At 46.5% G+C, this 7,108-nt stretch overlaps 1 long non-coding RNA gene across 1 annotated transcript in view; it reads left to right on the top strand.

The window, feature by feature from the left end:
- The first annotated feature begins 5,045 nt into the window (after positions 1–5,045).
- Positions 5,046–7,108, top strand: part of LOC126499265 (uncharacterized) — a 44,253-nt gene continuing 42,190 nt past the window's right edge. Inside the window, exons 1-2 of the long non-coding RNA XR_007591041.1 lie at positions 5,046–5,744; positions 6,144–6,524. This is a non-coding gene — a long non-coding RNA (uncharacterized lncRNA). The remainder of the gene's footprint in view (positions 5,745–6,143; positions 6,525–7,108) is intronic.

Below are 7,108 nucleotides of genomic sequence, written 5' to 3'. Positions count from 1 at the left end.
CCCCACTCTCTTCTTTGCTGGAGTCAACCTTGCTAAGCTGCAGTGGAGGCTGGACATGGGCCCAAGCCTGGCTCCTCTGAGCCAAACAGGATGCTGTCTGTCTTCCACGGATAGTTGGAGTCCTGGGAGGGAGTCAGCTGAAGGTTGCTGAAGAAGGATCATTTGGCCTCTTCTTTTTCTTTTCCTTTTTCCTGACACAGGGTCTCACGTATCCCAGGCTGTCCTCCAACTGACTTTGTGGCCAAAATGACCTTGGATTTTGGATCCTCCTGCCCGCATTCCCCAAGCGCTGAGGTTACAGGCACGGAGCACCACGGCAGGTTTAGTGGCACGAAGGGCCAGACCTAGGGCTTCATGTGTGCTAGGCCAACACTCTCTCAATAGAGCTACAGCCCCGGCCTCCATTCAACACAAGAATTAATTAATGGTTAGTGTCTCTTCCCTCACATGTCTGTGCATGATGTTAGATGAGGTGGCTCTCTTGAAACATTTGACAATTTTCAAAGTATATGAGGCTTCCTGAAACCAAACAGTTGGAGATCTACTACCTCCTAGTCCATACCATGCCCAGCCCCGCCCTCCCTTCCACCACCACCCCTCCTGTTACTAAGGTAGTTTCCTAAAAGGGTTTTCTTCTGCTTGTCTTGTTACTGGGTACTTTGGGCAGTCACCTTGGTGGCTGCTAAGCGATACTAGAGAAATCAGGATCTCAGTCTCATTAGTCAAAGAATTCTAAGATGGACTCAAACGGAAGCTTGAGAGTAATTTTATTAGAGTTTAGAAGAAAAAAAAATCCCAGAGCAGACAAGATGCAAATCTCAACAGCTTCTGGAAGGAAGATAATGGAGAAGAGAAGGCGGAAGGGAGCCATGGATTTGAGGGAGGTTGGCGAGGACACCGGTTCCACTGCAACAGGCAGCCACGTGGTGAGGAGGGGTATAAGAAAGAGCAAGGAAGCCCAGAGTGGAAGGCTTCTTCCAGATGGAGAGGGTTGGAAAACTGTCCTCCTGGGGGTGGTCCTGCCCTCCTGGGGGTGATCCTGCCCTCCTGGGGGTGGTCCTGCCCTCCTGGGGGTGGTCCTGCTTTCCTAGGGGTGATCTTGCTTTCTTGGGGTGGTCCTGCCCTCCTGGGGGTGATCCTGCTTTCCTGGGGTGGCCCTATCCTCCAGGGGTGTCCCTGTCCTCCTGGGAGTGATCCTGTCCTCCTGGGAGTGATCCTGTCCTCCTGGGGGTGGTCCTGTCCTCCTGGGGGTGGTCCTGCCCTCCTGAGGGTGGTCCTGCACTCCTGGGGGTGGTCCCGCCCTCCTAGGGGTGATCATTGTTCTCCACCCAGGCTAGAGATTTCATCCCCCATCCCTTCTTCTGCACAATCCATCCCAAGCAGGCACAGGAAGCGGCCTCTGACTCTCAGTGGAGTTTATCTTGACCTTGTTTGTCCAAAGCCCCACTTATCACAGCAGTTATCTGCAAGTACAGTGACTGCTTGTTCATTCAGTGTCCCCACAGGACAATGAGTTCTTTCAGGACTAGGGTGGCATCTTTTTGCCTTTGTCTTGGTGGAGGCCAGCATCGTATATGACCACAGTGCTGGGAGCTTCAGTGCACTGAGAAGGGTTTCCTGAGATACTAATCAATTAACTACTCTTAAGAAAATTTGCTTCTGGTGCGGACCTTATGTTTGGAGGCATTTGCGTCTGCCTGGCTGGACCCTAAGAAAGGATCTTATTTACCCTTTTACCACCCTTTACCACTCTCAGCAGACGGTGATTTAAATCTTCCTTCTGCTTTCTGGAGTCCCTTTCCCTTCCTTTACTTGGAGCTGTGATTCTGGAGTCAAAGCCCTGTTGCTTTATTCCCAGCTCCGGGATTAATTTTGCCAGTTGCCCGCTAAGAGAAGCCAACATCGACTGTATATGCTTTGTGCTTCATATGTTTGTTTTTAAGACAGGGTCTCTCTCTTCATAGCTCTGGCTATCCTGGAACTCACTATGTAGACTAGGCGGGCCTCCAACTTACAGAGACTCACCTGCCATTCCATGTAACACCAACCCCGGCAGATGCTATGTGTTTTCGCATCCCTTCTTTCATTTTGGATAAAGATAACAGACAATAAAAGCTTAGCTGCGTTTTGAGGAGCCGTGCCTGGCATTTAAATATGACCTTGTGCCTTGTGCTGTGTTTGACACAGGCTCCAGTCTGTGCATGTACTAAGAGGTCTTCAGAAGTGTGATAATTAATATTGATTGTCAGGATTTAGACTCAGCTAGGCTAGAAACGCCCAGGAGAGTTTGTGACAGTGTTTCCAGAGAGGTGTAATTACTACCTGGAATGTGGGTGGCACCATGCCCTGAGCTAGGGTCCAGGGCTGAGTGGAAAATGCTGAGTGGCATTCATCTCTCCCTGCTCCCCAGCTGTGGATGCAGTGTGACCAGCTGTATGCTCCTGCCTTGCTATTTTCTCTACCACGACAGACAGACTGTTAAACCATAAGCCCAAAGAAATGTTCTTCCTTGAGCCCCTTTCATCAGAACAACAAGAAGAGCAACAGATGCTGAGAATAAGAAGGCAGTGAGAGGTGAGAGAATAGGACCATCCTTGTCCAACCACCTCAACATTTCCCCATCGCTGAGTCACCTCAAAGAAGACAAGGAAATATTGGACTGGTGAGATGGCCCTCTGCCACTAAAAACTAGACTCACAGCCAAAAAGAAAAAATCTTCCCTCCTACCCCTGAAGCTACTTACCCGCTGACTGTCACTGGGGATTACCCTAGCCTAGATTTCCTATGGATAGACTCATGGTACACATTGTTCTATACAGCCCAGAGAGCAGTCTACGATAGCCATGTATTCAGTTTTGAACAGGTGGCCTTAAGTTTTTGCAAGCAGAAGTAAAAACATAAATAGCAGCAGATAGAGATCATGATCAAGCTGGAAGGTCACAACCATTCAGCAGGAGCAGACTGGGCAAGCTCTGTAAGGGTCAGGCCAGACTGGCCAACCAGCAGATCTTCTATAACCACCCGAGCTGGGGAGGCTTGTGGTCATGTTTACAGCATCAGGCATGAATTCCCTCCAGCAGAACATCCACAGATCCGTTCAGATAGGGGTTGATAAACCCCATCACGTTCGTGCTATTAATGCACAGTGGAACATCTTGTCCGGAAGGTTGCAACCAACATGCGTTGTGTCCTCGCAGCAAGGTCTTACCATCTCTTTCTTCTGACGGTCAGCTGTGATGGTTTGAATGAAGATGTCCCTTAGAGGTTCATATATTTGAACACGTGGGCCCCAGTTGGGGATGTTTTAGGAAGTGTGGCCTTGCTGGAGGAAATAGTGACTTGAGGCATGCTTCCAGGGTTTAAAGACTCATGGCATTTCCAGTTTGCGTCCCATGCTTCATGCTTGGGTCTCGAGATATAAACTCTCAACTCGCTGTTCCCGCCACACTGCTTGCTGCCATGGATCTTCAGCTCAATGGTGACGGAACCACAAGCCCAAACAAACCCTTCCTTCTATAAACTGTTTTGGTCGTGGTGTTTATCATAGCAATAGAAAAGTAACAGACACAGCAACTGAGAGCAATGGCTATAACCTGTATTGTTTTGGGAGCTTCTGGAGGCTCCCTGACCCCATAACTCATAGGGAGGTATCCCACCTCTGACACTGAGATTTTCACTTAATAATCTGTGTTGCCTGGGGTGGGGGCAGGAACACTATGTGCCAAAGCGTAATACTCCAACTCCTTTTTAAAAAGTGTAAGCCTGTGTACATGTGCATATGGATGCCTGCTGATCCTCTGGAACTGGAACTGCCCAGCACGCATGCTGGGAACCAAACTGGGAACCAAACCCCGCAAGAGCAGCAAGTGCTCTTAACTGCTGAGCCATCTGTGCAGCCCCAAAATTCTTTTTTTTTTTAAAAATTGCATGCATATTTAAAGACTTTAAAAATTACATTTATTTATTTTGGGAGGTACGTTCATGTGGAGGGTCAGTAGACCACTTTGCGGAATCAGTTCTCTCTTCCCATCTTTGTGTGGGTCTGGGGATCTGACTCAGGTCAGTGGATTTTCCTGGTGATTGCTTTATCCCGTTGAATCACCTCACCGTACCTATTGATTTTATTTCATGAATGTGTACATGTATGCACATGCACATGTGTTTGCGTGCCTGTGGAGACCAGAAGTCACTCTCCACAATTTATTTATTAATTTATCTACTTATTTTTGAGGCAGGATTTCCTGCTAAACCACTGGATTCCTGGGATTCTTCTGTCTCATCATGCCAGAACTGGGATCGCGGATGTGTGTCACCATGCCTGTTTAAAAAAAAAAAAAAAAGTTGTTGTTATTGTTACTTATATGTATGTCTCTGTGTTTGTATGAGTGTAAGTCATGTGTATGAATGTGCCAGAAGAGGCCAGAAGTACACCTTGGATCCCTCAGAGGCAGAGTTACAGGCAACAGTGAAGCCATTTGATGAGATTGCTGGGAACTGAAGTAGGGTCCTTTGGAAGAGCAACAAGTGCTCTTAATGGCTGAGCCACCTCTCCAACCCACACCTGGCATTTTATGTGGGTGCTAGAGATCGAAACTCAGGTTCTCATGTCTGTAGCCAATTGAGCCATCTGCCCAGCCCTACGGATGGTGTTTAGTCTCAGTTGGAGATTAATCTCTCCATGCATTCACACTCGGCAGTGTCTGGAGATGACTCTTTTGAACCAGTGTTGTGTTCGCGTAGAGACAGCTCAAATGGTGCAGTTTTCTAGTTCTGCCCACACTGAGGAAATACCAAGATGTCACTGTGCTACGCCAGGAGTTTCTTCTAGACCTTTGTGGTTAAGCTCAAATGTCTCTTGGGTACTCTGAGGATAGCCATCAGCTTCCTTGTGAAAGAACATTAGAATGGTTTATTTTCATGAGAGGAGACTTGCCTCATGGCTAGCGGTTTTGAAATTCTGCTAAAACGTGCCCCAAATATGTAGATCAAAGTAGAATTCTGATCAAAACAGTTTTATTTGTCAAAATTCACCACTGAAACTTTTTTGAAACAGTGCACATTATTTCCTTAGCATTTGCTTTCATTTTCTTTTATACAAATGCATTTAAATTGGATTTCTAAAATTTCTTAGACATGGGCAATAGATTTAGATCACTTGGTGGAGGTCATGCCTGGCATGCACAAGGCTTGGGTTTGATCCCTAGTCCTGCATACTCCAGGCACTATAAAAATAGTGAGTGATACTTGGAATATCAGGACTCAGAAGGTAGAGGTAGGTCAAAGTCATTCATAGCTACTTAGTGAGTTTGCGACTAGCTTTGGCTATAAGAGTTCCAATCTCAAAATATGAATGAATAAATAATAAATAGATCTTAAAAATATAGAATTTTGTTATGGTTTTTACGGGACACTGACTTACAAATCAGTAATATTTGTTGTTATTGTTTGTGTCTCTTTCTCCACTATATTCTTACTTGAATATGTTGAATGTTGCCCCATCATTTCTTGGTGTCTTCACAGAGCAGATCTTCATCAAACGTGTATTGGTTGTCAGGCCCTGCCAGTAACTTGAATACCCGCATCTCTGGTCAGGAACGGGAACCCTCACACCGGGACAACTAAAAAGGGATTTAACAGACTGTAGATCTCCAGAGACAGAATAAGCACACCTAGAATGAGACTTAGGGTGTGACATACAGAATCCATGGCCAATCTTTCACCACCCAGGGGTCCTGGAGCTTCCAGTCAGTGAATTTCCCTGTGTGTCTTCTTCCTTGAGCTTCTTTGAGCAGCTTTTTTTTTTTTTCATTGTAGCATTTTTATCCTCTGGGATCATACCCGTACAGGTGTGTGGTTTGGGGGACCATGGGAAGAAGTGAGTTTGGGAGATAGTAAAGGCTGGACCATGTGTGACCTCACAAAAAGGCCATTGGAGATTTACTCACAGAAACTCGGGTATTATTTATTTATTTATTTTTAGTATCTCTCGGAGGCATGAGATGGATCATGGGGAATTTGTACTGAACAGGTTATCTTGTCTAAGTGCTGAGCTGCAGTGCGGTGGGTAGAGTGTTTACTTGGCATGCATGAGGCCATGGGTTTGACCCTCACCACATGAACTGAGGACATGTCTGTAATCCTAGCCTTTAGAGGCGGAGGCAGCAGGAACAAAAGTCCAAAGTCAACCTCAACTACATATGGAGTTGGAAGCCAGCCTGGGATGTGTGAGACTCTACCTGAAAAAAAGAAAAGAAAGGAAAAAGTTATTACAGCCCTCGACTGCATCAGCACCGTGGGGAAGTATATGAATTAAAATACTTTGAAGAGAGGACTAACGGACTGGGTGAGGGGTAAACGGAGGAAGAACCAGCCCGGCTCAAGGCTTCACAGTGAACTGCTGAGTTCTCGGTGGATAGTGGGGTCTGTGTCCTCATCTAGATCGTCGTCCTTAGCAGAATCACCGGTGCTCCACACGGAAAAGTTCTTCTTCTCAATCAGGAGAAGTAATGTCAGGTTGAGAAAAGGTAAGTGTTCTCAGTACTGAATTCTCTTTGTTACTTTTGTTTTGTTTTGTTTTGTTTTGTTTTTCGAGACAGGGTTTCTCTGTAGCTTTGGAGCCTGTCCTGGAACTAGCTCTTGTAGACCAGGCTGGCCTCGAACTCACAGAGATCCGCCTTCCTCTGCCTCCCAAGTGCTGGGATTAAAGGCGAGCGCCACCACCGCCAGGCTTCTCTTTGTTTCTTAAAAAACAATTATTACATTTATTTATGTGTGTGTGTGTGTTTGTGTGTGTGTGTGTGTGCTCGCGTGCGCATGTGCATGCGTGCATGTGTGTAAGATCGGGGACAGCTTGAGGAAGTTGGTTCTCTCCTCCCACCATGTTGACCCCAAGGACCACACTTAATCATCCCCAGGCTTGGCAGAGAAGACCTTTCAATACTGAGCCATCTGGTTACCCAATCAATATTGAGGATTTTGTTTGTTTGTTTTTGAGACAGGGTTTCTCTGTGTAATCCTGGCTGTCCTGGAACTCACTTTGTAAGACCAGGCTGGCATAGAATTTAGAGATCTGCCTGCCTCTGTCCCCAGGAGTGCTGGGATTAAAGGC

Source organism: Alexandromys fortis, unplaced genomic scaffold, assembly GCF_014885135.2.
Source record: "Alexandromys fortis isolate MF-2015 unplaced genomic scaffold, M_Fortis_MF-2015_v1.1 scaffold_15, whole genome shotgun sequence".
In the NCBI taxonomy this organism is placed as follows: Eukaryota; Metazoa; Chordata; class Mammalia; order Rodentia; family Cricetidae; genus Alexandromys; species Alexandromys fortis.
Note: the sequence above shows the minus strand (reverse complement) of the source record. Positions and strands in the feature narration are given on the sequence as shown.